Below are 20,743 nucleotides of genomic sequence, written 5' to 3'. Positions count from 1 at the left end.
CATTGTAGCCTGGGGAGCCGGGGAGCCGGGGAGCTGGAGCCCCTCGGCTGGGCCCACAGAGACAGACCCCGGGAAGCCCACCGCGCTGAGGCCCAAGCAGCTTGGCGCCCTGGTGGGGTCGGGAGGGTGCCTGATGCAGTCTGGCCTGTCATTGGGAGCACACGGCACCAAGAGCAGGGGTTGGGGGGGGCTGTCCCCTGGCCCCATGCACTTGCCACGTGGCCCCGGCATCCACCTGCCAAGGACGATTCTGTAGCATTTGGGGAGGGGGCCCTCTGCCTTAGGCCTCAGGAGGCTGTCCACATGGCTGTTTGAGGATGCCTCGCGAGCCTCCTGGCTGGCGGATCCACACGCGGCAGGTGGCACGCGTGGCACCGTGCAGCCCGCGTCGTGAAGCCCTGTGGCGTGCCAGGCGTGTGCTCCATGCATTCACCCCCACCACCTGGTCACGACGCCCGCCGTCCCTGTTGCCTGAATGTGTCTAGAACCAACGGCTCCCAGGAGGGCTCCGGGCTGTGGGTGCAGGGCAAGGCCCTCTCTGAGCCCCTTCCGGCCATCTGCCCCTCAGGCTGTGGCTGGCTGGTCACCGGGTCCCCTCCGCAGGCTGTGGCTCCCCGCTCACCTCTCTGGTCTCCCCCAGCTTGAGGTTGCCTGGCGTCTGGCTTTTGGGAGTTTGCGTGCTTCCCAGCCAGGAGCCCGGGAGACCTCTGTCGTCAGCGGCCCAGGGACGACACGGTGGCTGCAGCCCTGCCCTTCCGAAGTGGACACCTGGCCCCACTCTCTGACCGCAACCTCGGCAGTATCTCTCTGAGCTTGGGGAGCCCTGGTCTGGAGCCGGGGGTGCTGTCTCCTCCTGCGTTGGCAAGTAGAGGGTGGGAGGGGAGGAGGGAGGAGGAGGAGGAGCAGAGGGGGTGCTGGGGGCAGCTGCCCTGGAAGGGCCACAGGTGAGGGGCTGCAGGGGGTCCAGCCCTCTGGGGGCAGGGGGTGGTGGGGCAGGCTGTGGGGTGGGGTGGGGGCAGTGGGTGAGGCTGAGGGCCCAGCTGCTGCACCTGAGCCAGTGCTGCTCATCCTGTCCCCACGTGGTCTCTTGGGGTATGTCCTTGGCAAGTCCTGTGGAAACAGGGATGCTGGGAGGGGTGCGTGGGAGAGGGGGTGACACCTGGCCTCTTTTGGGTTCCCCCCTGTTTTGACTCTTGCCCTGGAAGCCTGTTCTCAGAGGAACCCCTTCTGGCCCTCGGGTTGGGGAGGCGGTGCGGGGGAACAATTCGTGGGGTCACCTTGCTGTCCAGGGTCAGAGGTGGGAACTGGTCAGACTCAGCGCTGGTCACAGCCTCCCATCTCTGCCTCCACTGGCCTCCCCTGGCCGTTTAGTGCGGAGGACACGGGCCCCACCCTGTCCTGACTTGGATTAGGGGCCCGTGTGTCCTTTCGACGGTCTCTGAGGGCATCTGGACAGATGCGGAGGATGCCAGCGAGGGACCCCGCTTTGCAGCGAGGGCTGTGGCCGGCGCCCACTGTTTCCATGACCGAGCTTGGCTCTGGCTGCAGCGGGGCGGGGAACCAGGGGCGTTTGGCAGGCGTGTGGCCCGAGGTGTCTGTCCTCAGGAGTCGGCCTTGGCAACAAGGTGCACGGACCTGGCCACACTCCAGCCTGTCCTCCCCTGGCTTCCCGAGTGGCCTGCGATGGCCAGACGTGGCAGAGAAGCCAGCCACTGGTCCCTTGTGCCCCGTCACCTGGCCCCCGTGGGTCCTGGAGCTGAGCCCAGGCAGAGACCATCGCTGTGCGGGCGGGGGGCGGACCGGGCCCCGCGGGAGCCTTGCTCAGGCAGGTGGTGGAGGGGCCTCGTGAGGGTGCTGGCACTGGGCCACAGGGCCGGGCCTGAGACACGGGCTGGGTGGAGACGCCCACGGGCCACGTGGGAGGCCATTGGCACCGGGACAAAACAGCATCCCTAGGTTGTGGGCGGCAGCGGGGCGGCCAGCTGGGGCGTGAATGGGAAGGAGAGCGAAGAGGGGTGTGGGCAGCTCCCTGGGGAGGGGCGGGGGGGACCTGGGCAGTGAGGTCCAGGGAAGGGGGGTTTCCAGGAGCCGAGCGCCTCCCGTGGGCCCAGCTGCCTGTCTTGCGGCCCCTCCCAGGCAAGGTCGGATGCTGCGTCCTTCCTCTGCCCCCTGCCAGCAAGTGTCAGCTGAGGGTCCCGGGAAAAACTGCGGAAGGGTAACCGCTGGACTGTGAGCCGGGCTGCGGCCCCAGACGGGGTGTGCCCTTCCCCCTACACGGGCGCCCTGGCCAGAGAGCCCCCATTCCAAGATGCCCGGGGAGCCGCCCCCTCCCGGGATCTGAGGTGCCCTCCCCAGCGCCCCGGATGTCTCGTGCCCACCCCCTAGCTCACCCCACCGCCCGGTCCTGTCCTCAGAGGGCTCCAGCCTGAAACCTCCAACCGAGAGCTCAGCCTTGCCTCGGCGCAGGCAGTGGGGGGGGCGGGGCAGGCTGGGACCTGGAGGGCATTTGGCGCCCTGCTCAGCATGAGGCAAGCCCTCCCAGGGTGGCCTCAGCAGGTTGGCCATGTCGCGCGGGACCGGGCTCTGTCTGCGTGTTTTTCCCACCTTGGAGGGTTGGTGACGGCTCCCGGCGTGGTCCACACAGCGCCACGCTCACGTCGTCTCTAACAGCATCCACCTGCCGGAAGAAGAGGGCTGGGCCCCTCCTGTTGGCTGGAAAACCTTTCTCTGAAGTCCCCGGCGTGGGTCCCCTCAGGCCCCGCTGTCCAGGTCTGGCTCCCATGACAGTCCCTCTGCTGATGGCTGACCGCGGGGCCTGGGGCCATGACCTGTCGGGCCTGGGGTTCCACGGCGCCCCGGGTCTGAGACACGGGACTTTGTCACGGGGGCACAGCGGGAGCCCCGTGCAGGCTGCCTGGTTCCTCTGGCCACCAGCCGCGTGGGGACATGGGGAGGCCGGCGGTGTGGCTCGCACGGCTGAGGGCGCACCCTCCCTCTGCGGCTACCGGCCTCTGCAGCCACGTGGGCGTAGCTGCCCCGCGGAGGCCCTTCGGCCGAGTCGAGGCCGTGTTCATCCCAGCTCCGTCGCCGAGCCTTTCTGCGTGACGCGGGCTCGCTTCCAAGCCCCCAGAGAAGTGACACCCCAGGAGGCCACTGCGTCTCCAGGTCTGCACCATCCTCTTCACCGTGCACCTTCCCAGGTGCTCACCCAGCAAGACTCAAGCTGCTCCCGAGCCTCTGGGAAGTTCCAGGGTGTCCCTTGGCCCAGGCCACCCTGGCCGGAGCCCCGCCTGGTGCCTTCCCGGGTCCCCCCGCCCCGCCCCGGTGGGGTCAGGCCCCTGCACCTGCTTGTGAGGACCACCGCGCCGCAGACACAGACAAAACCTACACACTCTGACCTTCCTCTTCCGTCCAAAGCACAGTCATGTTTGCTGTAGCAAAGCGGCCTCATGACAATAGAACACAACTTTGCGGAATGGAACCCACGCGTGCTAGGTGATAACCTCACGCGGTAAGGCTCGTTTTGTCCCGTAGGGTGGCAGGGCGCGGTGACGGGGAGTAAAGGCCGTCAGCACCGCTGTCCCGGTCAGGATGGCCGTCGTGTCCTCTGCTTCCCGGGGCTGGGACCGTGAGGGGCGGTGGGGGGGCGGCTCGGGCTGATGGCCCCAGGCCCAGGACCGGAAGGACGCCACAAAGTCACTCGTGGCACAGTCAAGGTCAGTGTCATCTAACCAGAGGACAGAAGAAGCGGGATCAGAGTAGTGCCTGGGGGCTTCGGTCTGGGGGGGCCCTGATGCTCCAAGGAGCAGCCGGGGGCAGAGGGGTCCCCGCACGCCGGGGAGGCAGGGAGGCGCTGCAGGCAGGCTGTGCGTGCTGCTGGGGGCAGGGGGCGGAGGCCGTAGGGGCGGGCTCTCCGGGTTCTGCAGAGAAATGGGGCCGCTAGGACTGGCTGAGACACAGGGAGGCCAGGGCCCTGGGAAGCCCCACCCTCTGGACCCGCGAGCAGGACCAGGGGCGCCCCCCAGGGTCAAGGGACCGCGGGCAGACCAGTCCCCCTCCTGGAGCCTCCCAGAGGCCGCCTGTTTCCCTCCGTCCTCCGAGTGATGCCGTGTCTTCGGGAGGCAGCCGCGCACGCCCCGCAGGCACGTCTGACACACCGCGCTCACGTCCCGTGGCCCCGTCCTGTCGGCCCAGCGGTGCAGAGGGGGGACGGTGGGGTTGGCGGCCGCAGAGAGGGGACCGGGTGCTGGAGGGAGGTGGGCGCGGCTGGGCAGGACGCCCTCTGGGCCGGGAGCAGGCACGGCCGTGGAGGCCCATGGTCAGCGTCCCTCGTGCTGCTGCCCGCCTCTGTCCGCCCGTCCCGGGGAGGGTGAGCTACTCCCACTGACCGCGGACTCGGCCGTGTGCCCCGGGATGGTGGTCACCAGGGGACACCTGTGGGTCTGGCGGGCTGTCCTGGCGGCTGGGCCAGCCCGGCCTGGCGAGGCCGTGCTCCTCTGTGCGAGTCCTGCTCCCCCGGGGCACCTGGAAAGGGACCCTGGTGGGACGTCTGCGCGGCTGCCCGGCTTTCCCTCGGGGCTCGCCGAGCTGCGGGGCGCCCAGGTGTCCAGGTGGCATTCGGCTTCCGTGGACGGAGGGGCCGCTTCCTGGACTCCAAAACGGAAGCACCTAGGAGTCTGACTACAATTTTTAGTTTCCCCCCCAAACCTTTGCCGTCCCCGACGTTCCCTGGGAAGCACCCCCGCCCCCACGGGTCCTGATAACAGCCACCGAGGCCACGGCGACGTCGGCCTGCGTGCACTCCTCCCGGGCGGGTGGGGGGTCGGGTCTCCTGCTCCCAGCTCCGCGGAAAGGGGGTCGCGCTCTCCGTGTTCTTCGGCGGCTCATTTCTTCAGTTGGGGCTGTGCTGAGGGTCCCCGGTGCTGCCTTGCGTGTGGGTTAATCCCCCCGTGTGAACGCCGCCGGGCACGACGATCACCCCGGGGTTTTGCCCGCGTCGCCCTCCGGGGTGAGCTTTCCTGGGGATACGCGGGGCAGGACGCAGGGAAGGGGGTGTTCACCGTCACCACGAGAGGCCGCGCGGCTTTCCACGGGCGCCGCGTCCAGTGATGCCCGCATCCAGCCAGGAGCCCGTGGGCCCCGGCCGCGCTTCCACCTGTGCGGTTTTTGTCACCAGTGTTGCTGTCGGAAAATCTGCTGTTGGAAAAGTCCTGAGTGTCCGTGTGTGAGCCCCCCCCTCCCCGTGGGTTCGTCCGCCGTGTTCTGGAACGCGCTGTGTCCGGGTGGGCAGCGAGGCTTCTCCGCACCGGTGGGCCCAGCATGCGGAGGCCCCTGCCCTCCGTCTCCGGCCGGGAAGCCAGCGGCGCTGGGTGGGCAGGGGCGGTGACACGGTGCTTGTCTGTGCCCCGCACACCTTCGTGCTCGGTGTGCATTGCTGTGAGCTGTAGCAGGGCTGGCCTCCAGGTCCTGGCTGTGTCTGCCCGATAGGCCGGCCCCTGAGCTCTGCTTCCCTCGTGTGTTCACTGCACACGGGCCCCCCACCCCGACCTTGTGCTCTGGGCAGAGCGTGTGCGGCCCCACAAGCCGCAGGGGATGCGCTGACCGTCTTGGACGTTCTCATTTTCACCGGGTTCGGGAGAGAACACGAACGATGCACATGCTCCAGCCTTTCCACTTCGCTGGGAGTCTCAGAAAGCAAATGTTCAACCTTTTATTATTATTATTTTTAAATATTTCATTTATTTATTCATGAGAGACACACAGAGAGAGAGAGAGAGGCAGAGACACAGGCAGAGGGAGAAGCAGGCTCCATGCAGGGAGCCTGACGTGGGATTCGATCCCGGGTCTCCAGGATCATGCCCTGGGCCGAAGGAAGGCAGGTGCTCGACTGCTGAGCCGCCCAGGTGTCCCTTCAACCTTTCACTAAATCAAACAGGAATATCGTGCGTGAAATGACGAAGGCACGGAGCGGCCGGCGGAGCGTGAGGGTGCGGCCCGGAGCATGTGCCTCCGCCCGGCCTGGGCACGGAGGCCACCGTGTCCTCCCAAGAGTCAGTTCTGCAGGGTTTTACCAAGGCAGGTTGCGCTTGACGGTCACCGTGGCCGCAAGAGAAAACTGACAGTGACAGAAGCCTCGAGAGGGGACGTGAGCGAGCCACATCTTCGCGGCCCGTTTATGAGGAAAAGAATCTTTACTGTCTCGGCGACATGCGGCTGAACACGGGGGCTTCGGGAACGGCTGGCGGGCAGTGTAGACAGCCAGCAGGGGAGGCTTTGGGCGGGGCCAGGAGGCCAGGAGCGCGCGGGTCCTGCCCCGACCTCCCGCCGGGCCCAGGTTTTGTGAGCCGCACGCACGCACATGCTCCCCAGGTCACGGGGCTGTGACACGGAAGGGTGCAGCAGGACGGACGCCCCGAGGGCGCTGAGGATGTGCTGCCACTGCCTGGGGTGAGGCTCTGGGCAGGTGCTGTGCGGGCGGGTGGTCGGCACGGGGCAGAGGACAGCAGGTGGCCTCCCCGCCGGGGATGCTTGCTGGGGCTTGGCCCGCCAGTGAAGGTCACCTGGGGGGAGCCCCAGGCGCGGGCACAACGTGCAGCGGCGCAGATGGCCACTAGGGGACTCCCAAGCCTCACCTGTGCCAGGCCGGCGGGCGCCGTGGGCACCTCGGGCGGGACTCTGGCTCTGGCCGGTAGAGGCCTGGGGCGGTCGCCGACCCCCTGTTCTGGGAGGCGCCGGCCAGCGGGCTGAGGGCGGGAGTGTGTTGTGGCACCCGCCGTCCTGTGGTGCCCGGCCGCGCGGTGGGCTTGGGGTTCAGCTGGCCAAGGCCGGCCTCTTCCTGGGTGCCCGAGCGGCCGCGTGGAGCGATCCCGCAGAGCCAGACGCGGAGCGACGGCAGGTTGCTTCTGCCCCTGACTGCGGGCTGCCCGGCCGGGCCCACCTCGCTGACCCTCCAGGCCGCAGCTCGAGCCCCGAGCTCAGCTCCACGTGAGCCTGAGGCCCGTGTCGCCTGAGCCGGAACCCGGGCCCGGGCCGCGGGCGTCTGGCTGGGGGTGCGCTTCAGGGCCGGCCCCGTGGTGACACTTCAGGGCCCTCTGTGCCCGGGAAGCGTCCCGCTGGGGGAGCGTGGCCTGGGATGGTGCAGGGCGTCCTCTCTCACGCCCTGACCCTGTCACGGTGGGTCTGGGTGGGGGCAGCCGGGGCCTGCAGCCTGTGCTGTGGGCACCCGCATGGGGGCCGCCAGCCCTGCCTGGCAGGGTCGCTGGGAAGGTGGCCAGAGGTGCAGTCGGGCGCCCGAGGGTGGCTGGGCCTCTCGTGCTCACACGCTGTCCAGATTCAGTCCACATCCCGAGACACGGGAACCGGATTGCTCAGGCCCATGAGCTGCGGTGAAGGTGACAAGGCGCCAGCGTGCACGACCACCCGAGGAAGGATGGCACCGTGTCCAGCAGGTGCGGTCGGAGGCAGGAGCATTGGCACACCCGGACCCCAGGGCAGGGGGTAAGTGTGTTGGTGTCGCCGAGGGTCCGGACGACTTGAACAGCAAAACACAGAACACACAGGACCACGAGCAATACAGGGCAGGGGACAGGAGCCGCAGAAGAGCCCCGCAGGGCACGGGGCGGAGGGGCGCGGCCGCACACAGGAGCCACGGGCCTGCGGAGAGGGTTGGGGTTATTGTCAGGTCTTCAGAAATTTTAAGAAATGTTGTATTTACGAGACTTTTAGATTCACAAATCGGAAAGGCAGCCCGGTTGCTCCTACTGCGAACATCTCGTCACCAGGCGAACTCTGTCACCGTCTCCCGACTGGTATTGGAACGCTGTCCTCAGCGGACACCCGCACTTCGTTCGGATTGTCCCCTCTCTCTGTTCCGGGACCCACCCGGGACCCGCGGGACATCCAGCTCCGCTGAGGCTGCTCCGGGTGGGACGGTGGCTCCGAGGCTCCTTTCTGATGGCCTGGATGTTTGACGACAACGGCAGGACCAGGCTCCATGGGATTTGTCTCCTTTTCCTGGCACACGGGGTCACGTGTGTGGACAGTGTGGGTCCGCGGGGTCCAGGGGGCGAGCCACGGGGCGGTCCCGTGGCTCACCTGGCCGAGGAGTGTGTGCCAGCCTTGTCCCGGGAAGCGGACCCTTCGCTGCAACCCCCAAGTCTCCTGGGAGGACCCACCTGCAGGCCTGCGGTGCCCCCTCCAGTGGCTCACCCCACCCCGGGCGGGCGCAGGACCCACCTCATCACTGGGATCCTCTGCCCTGGACACTGCTGCCTCCTCCCTCATGTGTCCCTTTATTCCCCAATTGGCTCCCCGTGGAGCGGGCTCAGGGGTGCACTGAGGCTCCGGGGGCCCCCCCAGCACGCGGGGCCAGACGTGTGGGGCCCAGCTCTGGTCTCTCCGAGGGGGCTCTTGGCTGGGACACGAGGCGCAGGTGGGACGAGGTGGGTGCCCCGTGGCCCTGTGGGCTCCCCGCCAGGAGCGGGGACGGTGACCGTCCCTCCGGGGTGCGTCCAGGCCTCAGCCCAGGGCTGTGCTGCCCTGTGCCGCCCCGCTGCCCCCTGTGTGCCCCTCCAGGTGCTGGGCCTGTCCTGTGCCTGCCTGGTGTCAGGGCTTCCCCCGGGACGGCTGCCTGGCTTCGGGCACCCCCCCCTCATGTGGGATGTCCCCTCGGGGCGCAGGCGGCTCTGGGGGGTGGAGCCATGGCCTGGGGCCCTGTGACCTGTCTGGCGCAGGACGGCCACCGGGGGGCGCCCGAACCCCACGCTGTGGCCGCCCTGGGGCTGTTGAGCAGGCCCCGGGGTGGGTGACCCTGGGGAGCTGAGCCCTGTCCCCAGGCTGAGCCCCGCCCCTCACGGCCTGCGCCCAGAGCCTGACGTGGGGGCAGCTTCCCGTCGGCCTGTCCTGGCTTCGGAGCGGGGACGCTGGGCGTGTGCGGCCACGGCTGTCACCTGCGGGTCTCTCCCGGGGCTGAGAGCCGGGGGGAGGGGGTGCATCCAGGCCAGGGTCACAGCACCGTGAGACCGTGGGTGGGGAGGGGCCGGGGAGGGCTCGGGGCTCCTGTGCGGGCACTGCCAGTCCCGGGTCCTGCCGAGGGCCCCCACACCCGGTGTCAGAGCCCTGTCCTTCCTCTGGCCTTGCCACATGTCCTCCGCGGGGACGCCCGGCCATGACCGCTTGCCTGGAGCCCGTGCACCTGAAGGCGGCACAGGCATGCCCAGGAGGGCCCGGGGGTCGTTGCGGGGGCCGAGGGCTGTGAGGGGCCTGTCCTGGCTGTGGTGACACTTGCAGCATCCCAGCCACCAGGTGGGGCAGCGGCCCTCAGGCCGGGCTGGGCCTGGAGCCACCTGCACAGCGGGCGCACCTGCAGCGCCTCACTTGGCCACGAGGGTGCAGGCGCAGGACATCCCCCGGGAGCCCCTCCAGGGTGCCTGGCACCCGCTGTGGCCCGTTGCTCAAGGCTGCCTGTCCCCAGGCCCCCAGGGCCACCTCCAGTCAAAGGGCGGGGGCAGGCAGGGATCCAGGAAGCGCACGCTGCGTGGGCCAGCCCTGGGCCCCAGATGAAGGCAGCACAGCGCCCGGGGTGGCGGCCGTGCCCCCCGCCCCCTCCACCCTGCCCTGTGCCCAGTCTGGGAACAGCCTGTCCCTGGCAGGGTGGCTGTGGTGCTGCTGACAGCCCCAGGGGGGCAGCAGAGCTTGGCGGTGCAGGTGCCTGAGGCCGGGCCCTGGGTGCTGTGCTGGGGCCAGGCTGGGAGTGGGCGTGAGGGGGAGCCTGCGTGAGGCCAGTCCCGGGCACCCTGACCCCGCCCCAGGTCACCTGACCCCAGCCCCAGGTCACCCTGACCCCAGCCCCAGGTCACCCTGACCCCGGCCCAGGTCACCTGACCCAGGCCCTAGCTCATCTTCAACCCTGGGGCCCCAGGTCACTGCTTCAGGTCCCAGGCTCACTTGACCCAGGCTTCAGGTCTCCCTCATCGTGTCCCCAGGTCACCTGACCCCGGCCAAGGACACCTGACCCAGACCCTAGGTCACCGGCCCAGGCCCCTGCCAGGCCAAGCTCACCTGCACAGCCCTGGCCGTGGCCCCAGGCATCGGGGGCGCTGGCTGCGCTCCTGAGGAGCACCCTGAGGGCAGTGGTTGGAGACCTCGGGGCCTGTCGGGCGCCCACTCCTGGCCGCCTGTCCAAGCTGGGCCTGCAGGGAGGCTCTGGTTGGTCAGGCCCAGACGGGGGCCAGCGCCTTATGTGGTGGGGGTGCTGGGGCCCCCGGGACCGCCACGTCTACACACAGTGGTGGGATTTGCTGCCCACGAGGATCCACAACTCAGGGTGAAAAGGTGGCTCCTGGTTTTCGAGTAGTGACAGTAGTAGGTTCGGGGATGGCTCAGGCTGCTGACGATGCAGCACGCTGGGTTGGCGCGACCCCGAGGACCCTTCAGGTTTTCCGAGCAGCCACGAGCTGACGCGTGGTGAGGCCCCTGGCTGTGAGCCCCGCGTGCCCCGGCCCACGCTCCCGCCTGAGCGCTGCCCTCGTCGTGTCCGGCGTGTGGCCAGGGCTCCGGGCTCAGCCAGCCTCGACCGCAGGTGTTCGCTGGTGGCCGGGCTCCTCCTGGAGCACGGATGGCTCTTGGGGGCCCCCAGCCCGGGTCTCTGCAGCAGCCAGGCTGGGCGGCGTTGCCTGCCGTTCTCCGTTGGGGACCCCGGCGGCCCCGGCCCAGGAGGGCACAGATGCCAGCGCCCGCCTGGGCCACGGGGGAGCCCCCGCGGGGTGTCGCAGTCGCGGTCTTGCTGCTGTTGTGTGCGAAGGCCCCCTGTGGGCCCCGGGCCCCGAGGAGTGGCGGGGCCCTCGCGTCAAAGTCAGGGCCGCTGCGGGAGCATCGCAAGCGCCCCTCTGTCCACATACGTGCTGTTTACTTATTACTGCCCCCACCTCCAGGGGCAGAGCCAGGAGGTACACAGACGCCCGCACCTGCCCTCCCCGCGCCCACAGGTGCCTGCCCGCCGGCCGCACCCCTGCCTCCCCGCGGGGTGACCGGGCGTGCAGGGACGGGGAGGCCCCGGGGCCACAGGAGCACATTCCAGGAGCAGCGGCCCAGGTGGGAAGCCGCACACCTTCGGGATGCGCACACCAAGGGGGAGCCTCGTGAGGTCGCACCCACAGCCCCAAGGCCTCGTAGCAGAAACGTCGGAGCCACGGATGCGCGGCCACCCCGGACCGGCTGCACCAGCAAGGTCCTGCATGGCGCGCGGGTGGCGAGGAGCCCGGTGTGGCCCCCGCAGCTTGGCCTTGCTCCGCCCTGAAGCCCGGGGAACAGGAGAGCCCGCGCCGTCGGGGTCCAGGCTCGCAGAGGTGTCAGCGCGAGCAGCTTGGCTCGGGGTCCCGTCCCGGAGACCCGCGGGGTCGCGGCCCCTGAGACCCCTCTGCCTCCGTGGGCCTTCGCTTCTGGCTATTGCTGGGCCAGACCTGGCCGCGGGCTGGCTCCGGAGGGGAGGGCCTCCAGCCTGCTCTCTGCCCTGTTGTGTAGACCGGGTTGAAATCCCAGGGAACCGGCTGAGTCCCGGTGCGGACCGTGGGCGCGAGCGTGGGACCGGCTGCCCGGCTCCGGGGGGGAGAGCGGGTCAGGGCCCAAAGCGTGGCTTCCCCTGAGTGTGTGTCACTGTTGCACCAGCACAAAGTCGGAACAGCTCAGGTCAGGCCTCGGTCGGAGGTCGGGGCCGGCGGTGTGTCCTCTGCACGCGCTCAGGGCACAGGTGAGAGGACCGCTCCGCCCGTCCAGCCCAGCGGGAGCAGCAGAAGTGGGGCTCACAGGCCCGCCCGGAAGCAAGACGACGGGGGCGGCTCCTGGCGCCCGGATCCACCCTGGGCGACGGGGAGAAATGCAGGGAGGACCCACCGGGGAGCGGCCACCTGGGAGGACCCACCTGCAGGCCTGCGGTGCCCCCTCCAGCGGCTCACCCCACCCCGGGCGGGCGCAGCGCCCACCTCATCACTGGGATCCTCTGCCCTGGACACTGCTGTCTCCTCCCTCGTCCTTTATTCCCCGACTGGCTCCCCGTGGAGCGGGCTCGGGGGTGCACTGAGGCTCCGGGGGCCCCCCCAGCACGTGGGGCCAGCCACGCGGGGCCCAGCTCTGGTCTCGGGGCTCTCGGCTGGGACACGAGGCACAGGTGGGACGAGGTGGGTGCCCCGTGGCCCTGTGGGCTCCCCGCCAGGATGGCCCGGCCCCCAGTGACCGTCCCTCCGGTGCGCGTCCAGGCCTCAGCCCCGGGCTGTGCTGCCCTGTGCCCCCCCGCTGCCCCCTGTGTGCTCCTCCAGGTGCTGGGCTTGTCCTTGTTGGACCCTGGCTCATGGGTGCCAACGTGTCCCGGTGGACGCCCCAGAGACTCAGACCCCAGACAGGCAGATGCAACAAGCAAGAGGGTTTATTGGACGTTTGCGCAAACGGGCTCCCCCCCTCAGAGGTGGCAGAGCCCCGATTAGCAATTACAGGCATCTTTTAAAGGCAAAAAACCGCGGGAGTAGCATAGCATTCGGGTTATGACATGATTGATTTCTTTGAAGGTCAACACGACCATGTTCAGGGACTTTTCCAGTCAGGGCGAGGGGGGATAGTTTTTTTATCTCGGAAAAACAGAATGTTTTTGTTGCTTGAATTCATGGGAGGCGCCTGGATGAGCTGCCTCAGGGTTAGGCCTGGTCCCACTCACGGGGGGGGGGGGGGTGGGGGGGGGGGGGGGGTGGGGGGTTTCTTCATTCCCTCCTCTTTGTTTGGACTGATTTTAACCTTAAAATCTTAGGGAACTTTTATTTCTTCAGTTTGAAGGGCCCGATATTGTTGAGTTAGTACCAGAGCTTGGGTAATGGACAATCTGTCTCAGATGAACTGGAGCAGCTGGTTGAGGATGCAGGGGCCGAAAGTCAGCAGCAGGAGCAGGAGAACTAGAGGGCCCATAATGGTAGAGATTAGGGTGGTCATCCAGGGAGACCGGTTAAACCAGCCTTCAAACCAACCCTGCTGGGCCTCTCGGTCCCTTTGTCTTTTATTTAGTCTATCTCTGAGTTTGGCCATGGAGTCCCTGATGACTCCAGAGTGGCCTGCATAGAAGCAGCATCCCTCTCCCAGGGCCGCACACAGGCCTCCCTCTTTCAGGAATAGTAAATCCAAGCCTCTCCTGTTTTGAAGTCCTACTTCTGAAAGTGAGGTGAGGGACTGTTCTAACTTAGAAACGGACTGCTCTAGTGTCCGAAGATCCTCATCTACAGCAGCTTGGAGTTCTAAATAATGTCGTGAGCCCTGGATCAGAGCAGCTGCGCCAGTACCCACCCCAGTTGCGACCCCTAGTCCCAGCATAACGGCTAGGGTTAGGGAGACAGGCTCGCGCTGAAAACGGGTGGGATGTCTGTCATATTGATTTTGTAGAGTTTCAGCAGGGTGACAGAACACCCTGGGCATAATCTGCACCATAACACAGAAGTCCTCAGAGTCATTTAGGACCTGAGCAGATACACAGGGGGTGAGGCCTTTGTTGCATGCCCACCAGGTTCCTGGCTGGGGCACCAGGTAAGAGTCAGTCCCTAAAATCAGGGCGGCAATATTGCAGAGTTCCTGGTAACAGGAACAGGGTGAGTACAGTTAGCCTTGACAGTGATGTAATCCCAGGAGGAGGAGGGCCTCTCATCCTGTGTCTCCCGTAGTCTCGCACCCCCAATTTTTACAATGGCAGTGTTCCCCCCCCTCCACAGGTGGGATTTAGCCTGCGATCTCTGTGGTACTCGGGACAGACATAGAAGGGGAAGGTGCGTTAAATGGCCCTCCTTAGGCGTCCCACATCCTCCCCAGGGGTCTAATCCTTTTCGTCCGGGGGACTTTCTCGGTTGGGGGCTTTAGAGGTGTCGGAATACCCCTCTAGGTCCCATGGGCTGGGGGCCCCTATGGTTAATTTACATAAGTCAGGATATAGGTTGGGCCACCAGGTTCCCATGGGAGTAGTTTTTGTTATTGACCTGACCTTGTCCCCCTCAGACGTTAATACCTGCCAGGTTAACTTTTTGGGGGCATGACGGTTACATTTGGTGGGGGTGAAAAGCGCTAGGAGAGGTAGGAATATAACAATTGTCATTGAACAATTTTTGAAAGTCTTATCTTGAACGGGTTTTGGGTGCGGTGGAGCTTCCATTGGAGTGGCTCGCCCGGTCCGTCCTGGCTGGCATCAGCGGTGCTCGTTGATGGGGCGCACTTGACGTGTGAGGCTTGGACCCAAGCAGCAATTCCGTCTACTTTTAGGGCGGTTGGGGTGGTTAGTAGTACGGTGTATGGGCCCTTCGGCGGGACTCAAGGGTCCTGGACTGATGTCTCCTGACGTGGACGGAGTCACCGATCTGGAACGGGTGTGGGTCGGTTGCATCTCCGGGGCGGTAGACAGCTGCCAGGGGTCTCCAGATCTGGTGCTGGATAATCTGGAGCGCCTTTAGCCTGTCCTGTAAACCGGGAGTGTTAGCAAGAGGGTTAATAGCAGAATCTAGTAAGTCCGTCACTGGTGGGGGACCTCCATAGAGAATCTCGTAAGGAGTTAGTCCATGGTGTGCGGGAGTGTTCCGGACTCGGAACAGAACCATAGGGAGGAGTTGGACCCAGTCTCTAGTGCCAGTCTCCAATGTCAATCTGGTTAGGGCCTCTTTAATTGTTCTATTCATTCTTTCTACCTGTCCTGAGCTCTGGGGTCTGTATGCGCAATGTAATTTCCAATTTATCCCCAGTAATCTGGCCACCAACTGACTTACCTGGGAGATGAAGGCAGGGCCGTTGTCCGACCCTATTACCTTGGGCAGTCCAAACCGGGGGAAAATTTCTTCTAGGATTTTCTTGACAACCACCTGGGCAGTTTCTCGTCTGGTGGGGGATGCTTCTGTCCATCCTCCTGTGGGCCTAGTGCAGCGGCTCGTGCTGTTTCATCGGCCATCCTGTTCCCTTCTACGGCTACTGGGTCGTTGCCGTGCTGATGCCCAGGACAGTGAATTATACTCAATTTTCTGCTGTCAGTATAAATGTTGACCTTTTTGTCCTTAGTCTTTTTAGGGCCTGAGTTAGGGCTATAAGCTCCGCCCTTTGAGCTGAAGTTCCAGGCTCTAGGGCACTGGCCCAGATGACAGTTTTTTGTTTTTTTTTTTAAATTTACCACGGCCGCCCCGGCTTTACGTTCACCATTTCGTAGAAAGCTACTCCCATCTGTGTACCAGGTTGCTTCAGCATCTGGCATAGGCTGGTCCGTCAAGTCCCCTCTGGTGCCATGGACCTCGGCTAGGATCTGGTGGCAATCATGCATTATCAGGGAGGGGGACTCGGTTTCTGGAAGCAAGGTGGCCGGGTTTAGGGATGTAGCCGTTCTGAACCGTATCCGCTCGGAATTCAGTAACATGGCCTGATAATGGGTGACCCGAGCGTTTGAGAGCCATTGATCAGGGGGCTGGCAGATGACTGTCTTTATGGCATGGGGGGGGGGTCACCACAGTGAGGGGTTGGCCGAAGGCCAACTTATCTGAGTCTTTTACCAGGACTGCCACAGCCGCTATTATTCAGAGACATGGGGGCCATCCTGCAACCACGCTGTCTAATTTTTTTGAAAAGTATGCCACGGGCCTTTTCCAGGGTCCCAGTTTCTGAGTTAGGACCCCTTTGGCTATTCCTTGGTGTTCATCAGCATATAGCACAAATGGCTTGGTTACATCTGGGAGGCTCAGGGCAGGGGCAGTCAATAAGGCCCTTTATATTTTGTCAAAAGCCAATTGTTGTTCCTTTCCCCAGTGGTAGGGGGTGTTGGATTTCGTGAGAGGATATAGGGGAGCCGCCAGCTCTGCAAACCCGGTATCCAGAGGCGGCAGAACCCGGCACTGCCAAGGAACTCTCGTAGTCCTCTGGCATTAGTGGGTGCTGGGATCAGGGCTACAGCCTTTTTGCGGCCCTCCATCAACCACCTCTGGCCTCCTTCCAGGAGATATCCCAGATAGGTCACTTGTCTCTGGCCTATTTGGGCCTTTTTGGCGGAGGCCCTATATCCCAGTTCTCCCAGTCTCTCGAGCAGGGCCCCCGTACCTTTTACACAATCCTGTTCTGTCTTAGCCGCTAGGAGCAAATCATCCACGTACTGCAGGAGGATGAGGTCCGGATGTTCAACTCGGAAGTCTGCCAAATCCTGGTGCAAGGCTTCGTGGAACAAGGTGGGGGAGTTTTTGAATCCCTGTGGCAGCCTTGTCCAAGTGAGTTGTCCTGAGAATCCCGTCTCAGGATCTTTCCATTCAAAAGCAAAAGTAGGCGGCTTTGAGAGCTTAATCTTATGCAAAAGAATGCATCTTTTAGATCTAACACCGTATACCAGACGTGGCTCAGGGGCAAGGTGCTGAGTAAGTTGTAGGGATTCGGCACCGTGGGGGTGTATGTCCTCTGCCCTTCGGTTAACTTCCTGTAAATCTTGTACCGGCCGGTAATCTGTGCCGGTTTTTTTTTTTTTTTTTTTTTTACGGGCAACAGAGGAGTGTTCCAGGGCGACTGACAAGGTATTAAGATGCCCAATTGTAATAGTCTCTGTATGTGTGGCCGAATGCCCTCTTTGGCCTCTTTGCTCATTGAATATTGCCAGATCGATATAGGGGTGGCCGAGGATTTTAGGTTTATAATTATGGGTGGCTGGTTAACAGCTAGTCCCATTCCGGCCGTTTTCACCCAGGCCTGAGGGTAGTTAGTGAGCCATTCAGAATTTAGGGGCTGCACGGACGGTGGAGAGTCCTCGTGCAGCCGGTGTTCATCCTCTGGGCGCAAGGTCAATACCTGGAGGGGCTGCCCTTCTGCGCCAGTAATGGTGGCCCCTTTCTGATGAAAATAGCTCTGAGCCCCTACTTTTGAAAGAAGGTCTTTGCCTAGGAGGGGGTAGGGGCAGTCTGGGACCAGTAGGAAGGAATGTGTTACTTGCCCAGTGCTCAGGTGGACCTTCCGTTCGGTTGTCCATCGATATAACTTGCCTCAGTTGCTCCCTGAACCCAAGACGTTTCAGAGCTCAAGGGTCCTTTTGCCTCAGTTAAAACTGAATGTTGAGCTCCCGTATCAACCAAGAAGGTCACTGGCTGGCCCCTCACTTTAAGGGTTATCTGAGGCTCGGGGGGGGGGGCTCCTGGCCCTGACACCCCTAATCTTTATCTTTTAGGGACAGAAAGGCAATGGGCTTCTTTTTAGGTCCCTGCGTTTGGCCCTTCTTTGGACAATCTTTAACCCAATGTCCTTTTTCCTTGCAGTCGGCACACTGGTCTCGTTCAACCCGTGGTTTTCTTTTGTCTCCCAGGTCCTTACTCTGTCCTGACTTACTCTGCCCTGAGCCCTGTACTATGGTGGCCAGTATCCCAGTCAGTTCTTTACTACGTCTTTTATCTCTCTTATCCTCCCGTTCCTCTTGCTCTTTACGGATTCTTTCCTCCTTCTCCTCTGGGGTTTCTCGCTTGTTAAAAATCTTTTCTGCCTCTTTCACTAAGTCCTGTAAGGTGTATCTCTGAAGTCCCTCCAACCGTTGTAACTTATTACGAATATCCGAGGCCGACTGTCCGATGAAGGACATGATTACATCTGGCTGGCGATCGTCAGCCAAGGGGTCAAAGGGAGTATACATACGGTAGCCTTCCATTAATCTTTCCAGAAAACCTGCCGGCGCCTCATTTTTTCCCTGCACTATAGCACGTACCTTTGCCAAATTGGTGGGGCGATGCCCTGCCCCTCTGAGACCCGCTAGGAGTACCTGGTGATAGAGACGGAGCCGCTCCCTACCAGCAGCAGTGTCGTAGTCCCAGGTCGGGCAAACCAAGGGGAAAACGTCCTCGATTTCATTAGGCAGCTGGGTCGGCCTCCCATCCGCCCCCGGGACGCTTTTCCATGCTTCAAGGTAGACGCGCTGTCTCCTCCGTGGTGAGGAGAGTCTGCAGGAGCTGTTGGCAGGCATCCCAGGTCGGCTGGTGGGTCAACAGAATTGACTCAATTAACCCGGTTAGCGCCTGGGGGTCTTGGGAGAAAGTGGGGTTATGAGTTTTCCAGTTGTAAAGGTCAGAGGCAGGGAACGGCCAGGATTGCATCTGGCCGCCTACTGATCGGAGGGGACGTGCCCGGGAGGTCCGGACGTCTTCCGACTCCCCCCCCCCCCGCGCTCTCGTCGAAAGCGGAGGCGACTGGCGAGCGGGGGTGAAGCAAGGGGTCGCCTCTCTACCCCAGTAGAGTCGGGGACGGGGCTGAGGGAGCGGAGGGAGAGGTAGGGCGGGGAATAAGGGGAGTGACGCAGGGAGGGGGTGGGGGTCTTGGCCCGATCCCCCCTGAGAAGGGGTGAAGCATTTTATCCAGGGGGGTGGGTTTTTAGCGAGATCCTCCCAAACTATGATGTACGGCACCTGATCAGGGTGCCCATGGGGTCCTGGCTGAAAGACCAGGGCCTTCACCTGCAAGATAACACCAATGTTAAAAGTTCCGTCCCTGGGCCACCCGATGTTGAGAGTCGGCCACTCTGAGGAGCAGAAGGTGACCCATCTTCGTCCTCTGACTTCGACCGAAAGGTTGTGTGCCCGGCCGGCGACTTCTTTCCAGTGATCTAGAGTGAGGCTTAAAGGGGTGGTTACAGTCTGTCCCATGGGTGTAGAGAAGAGGTGAGCGGTGAGGAAGAGGACAGAGAGAAACACAGAACAGACAGACGCACACAGATGACAGGACCAGTGCGGCGGATTCAGATGGGAGCGTCTCAAACAATGACCCTCCCTGAAGAGGAGGGAGTGCCGGGCTCCCTCCCTCTTCCAGACCACTCCGGAGTCCAACTCCAGAGCAGGACCAGAAAGACACAGAACAAACAGACACACACGAATGTCAGGACTGGCCCGGCGGTTCAGATGGGAGCAGTCGCGAACAGCGACCGTCCCTGAAGAGGAGGGAGTGCCGGGGCTCCGTTCCCTTTCCAGACCACCCCGGAGTCCGACTCCGGAGGGGGACCAGGGGTCTCAGGGCACGTCTGCCTCCCCCGCTGGTCCAAATACAGAGTACAGCGTCCTGCAGGCACAATACAGACCCGGCACAGACCCGGCCAGACAAACGGACGAGACAGATATGACATTTAGCGAGCTCGGTCTTACCTCCTACCTGTTTTAGGATTGAGCCTGGGGGCGTCTCGGATCCCGGACGAGCCCCCAAATGTTGGACCCTGGCTCACGGGTGCCAACGTGTCCCGGTGGACACCCCAGAGACTCAGACCCCAGACAGGCAGATGCAACTAGCAAGAGGGTTTATTGGACGTTTGCGCAAACGGGCTCCCCGCCTCCGAGGTGGCAGAGCCCCGATTAGCAATTACAGGCATCTTTTAGAGGCAAAAAACCGCGGGAGTAGCATAGCATTCGGGTTATGACATGATTGATTTCTTTGAAGGTCAACACGACCATGTTCAGGGACTTTCCCAGTCAGGGCGAGGGGGGATAGTTTTTTTATCTCGGAAAAACAGAATGTTTTTGTTGCTTGAATTCATGGGAGGCTCCTGGATGAGCTGCCTCAGGGTTAGGCCTGGTCCCACTCACGGGGGGGTGTGGGGGTGGGGTGGGTTTCTTCATCCTGTGCCTGCCTGGTGTCAGGGCTTCCCCCGGGACGGCTGCCTGGCTTCGGGCACCCCCCCCTCGTGTGGGATGTCCCCTCGGGGCGCAGGCGGCTCTGGGGGGTGGAGCCATGGCCCGGGGCCCTGTGACCTGTCTGGCGCAGGACGGCCACCGGGGGGCGCCCGAACCCCACGCTGTGGCCGCCCTGGGGCTGTTGAGCAGGCCCCGGGGTGGGTGACCCTGGGGAGCTGAGCCCTGTCCCCAGGCTGAGCCCCGCCCCTCACGGCCTGCGCCCAGAGCCTGACGTGGGGGCAGCTTCCCGTCGGCCTGTCCTGGCTTCGGAGCGGGGACGCTGGGCGTGTGCGGCCACGGCTGTCACCTGCGGGTCTCTCGGAGGGCTGAGAGCCGGGGGGAGGGGGTGCATCCAGGCCAGGGTCACAGCACCGTGAGACCGTGGGTGGGGAGGGGCCGGGGAGGGCTCGGGGCTCCTGTGCGGGCACCGCCAGTCCCGGGTCCTGCCGAGGGCCCCCACACCCGGTGTCAGAGCCCCGTCCTTCCTCTGGCCTTGCCACATGTCCTCCGCGGGGACGCCCGGCCATGACCGCTTGCCTGGAGCCCGTGCACCTGAAGGCGGCACAGGCATGCCCAGGAGGGCCCGGGGGTCGTTGCGGGGGCCGAGGGCTGTGAGGGGTCTGTCCTGGCTGTGGTGACACTTGCAGCATCCCAGCCACCAGGTGGGGCAGCGGCCCTCAGGCCGGGCTGGGCCTGGAGCCACCTGCACAGCGGGCGCACCTGCAGCGCCTCACCTGGCCACGAGGGTGCAGGCGCAGCACATCCCCCAGGAGCCCCTCCAGGGTGCCTGGCACCTGCTGTGGCCCGTTCCTCAAGGCTGCCTGTCCTCGGGCCCCCAGGGCCACCTCCAGTCGAAGGGCGGGGGCAGGCAGGGATCCAGGAAGCGCACGCTGCGTGGGGCAGCCCTGGGCCCCAGATGAAGCCAGCACAGTGCCCGGGGTGGCGGCCGAGCCCCCAGCCCCCTCCACCCTGCCCTGTGTCCAGTCTGGGAACAGCCTGTCGCTGGCAGGGTGGCTGTGGTGCTGCTGACGGCCCCAGGGGGGCAGCAGAGCTTGGCGGTGCAGGTGCCTGAGGCCGGG

The sequence above is a fragment of the Vulpes lagopus genome, chromosome 6 (genome assembly GCF_018345385.1).
Source record: "Vulpes lagopus strain Blue_001 chromosome 6, ASM1834538v1, whole genome shotgun sequence".
Lineage (NCBI taxonomy): Eukaryota > Metazoa > Chordata > Mammalia > Carnivora > Canidae > Vulpes > Vulpes lagopus.
This window is presented reverse-complemented; position numbering follows the sequence as displayed.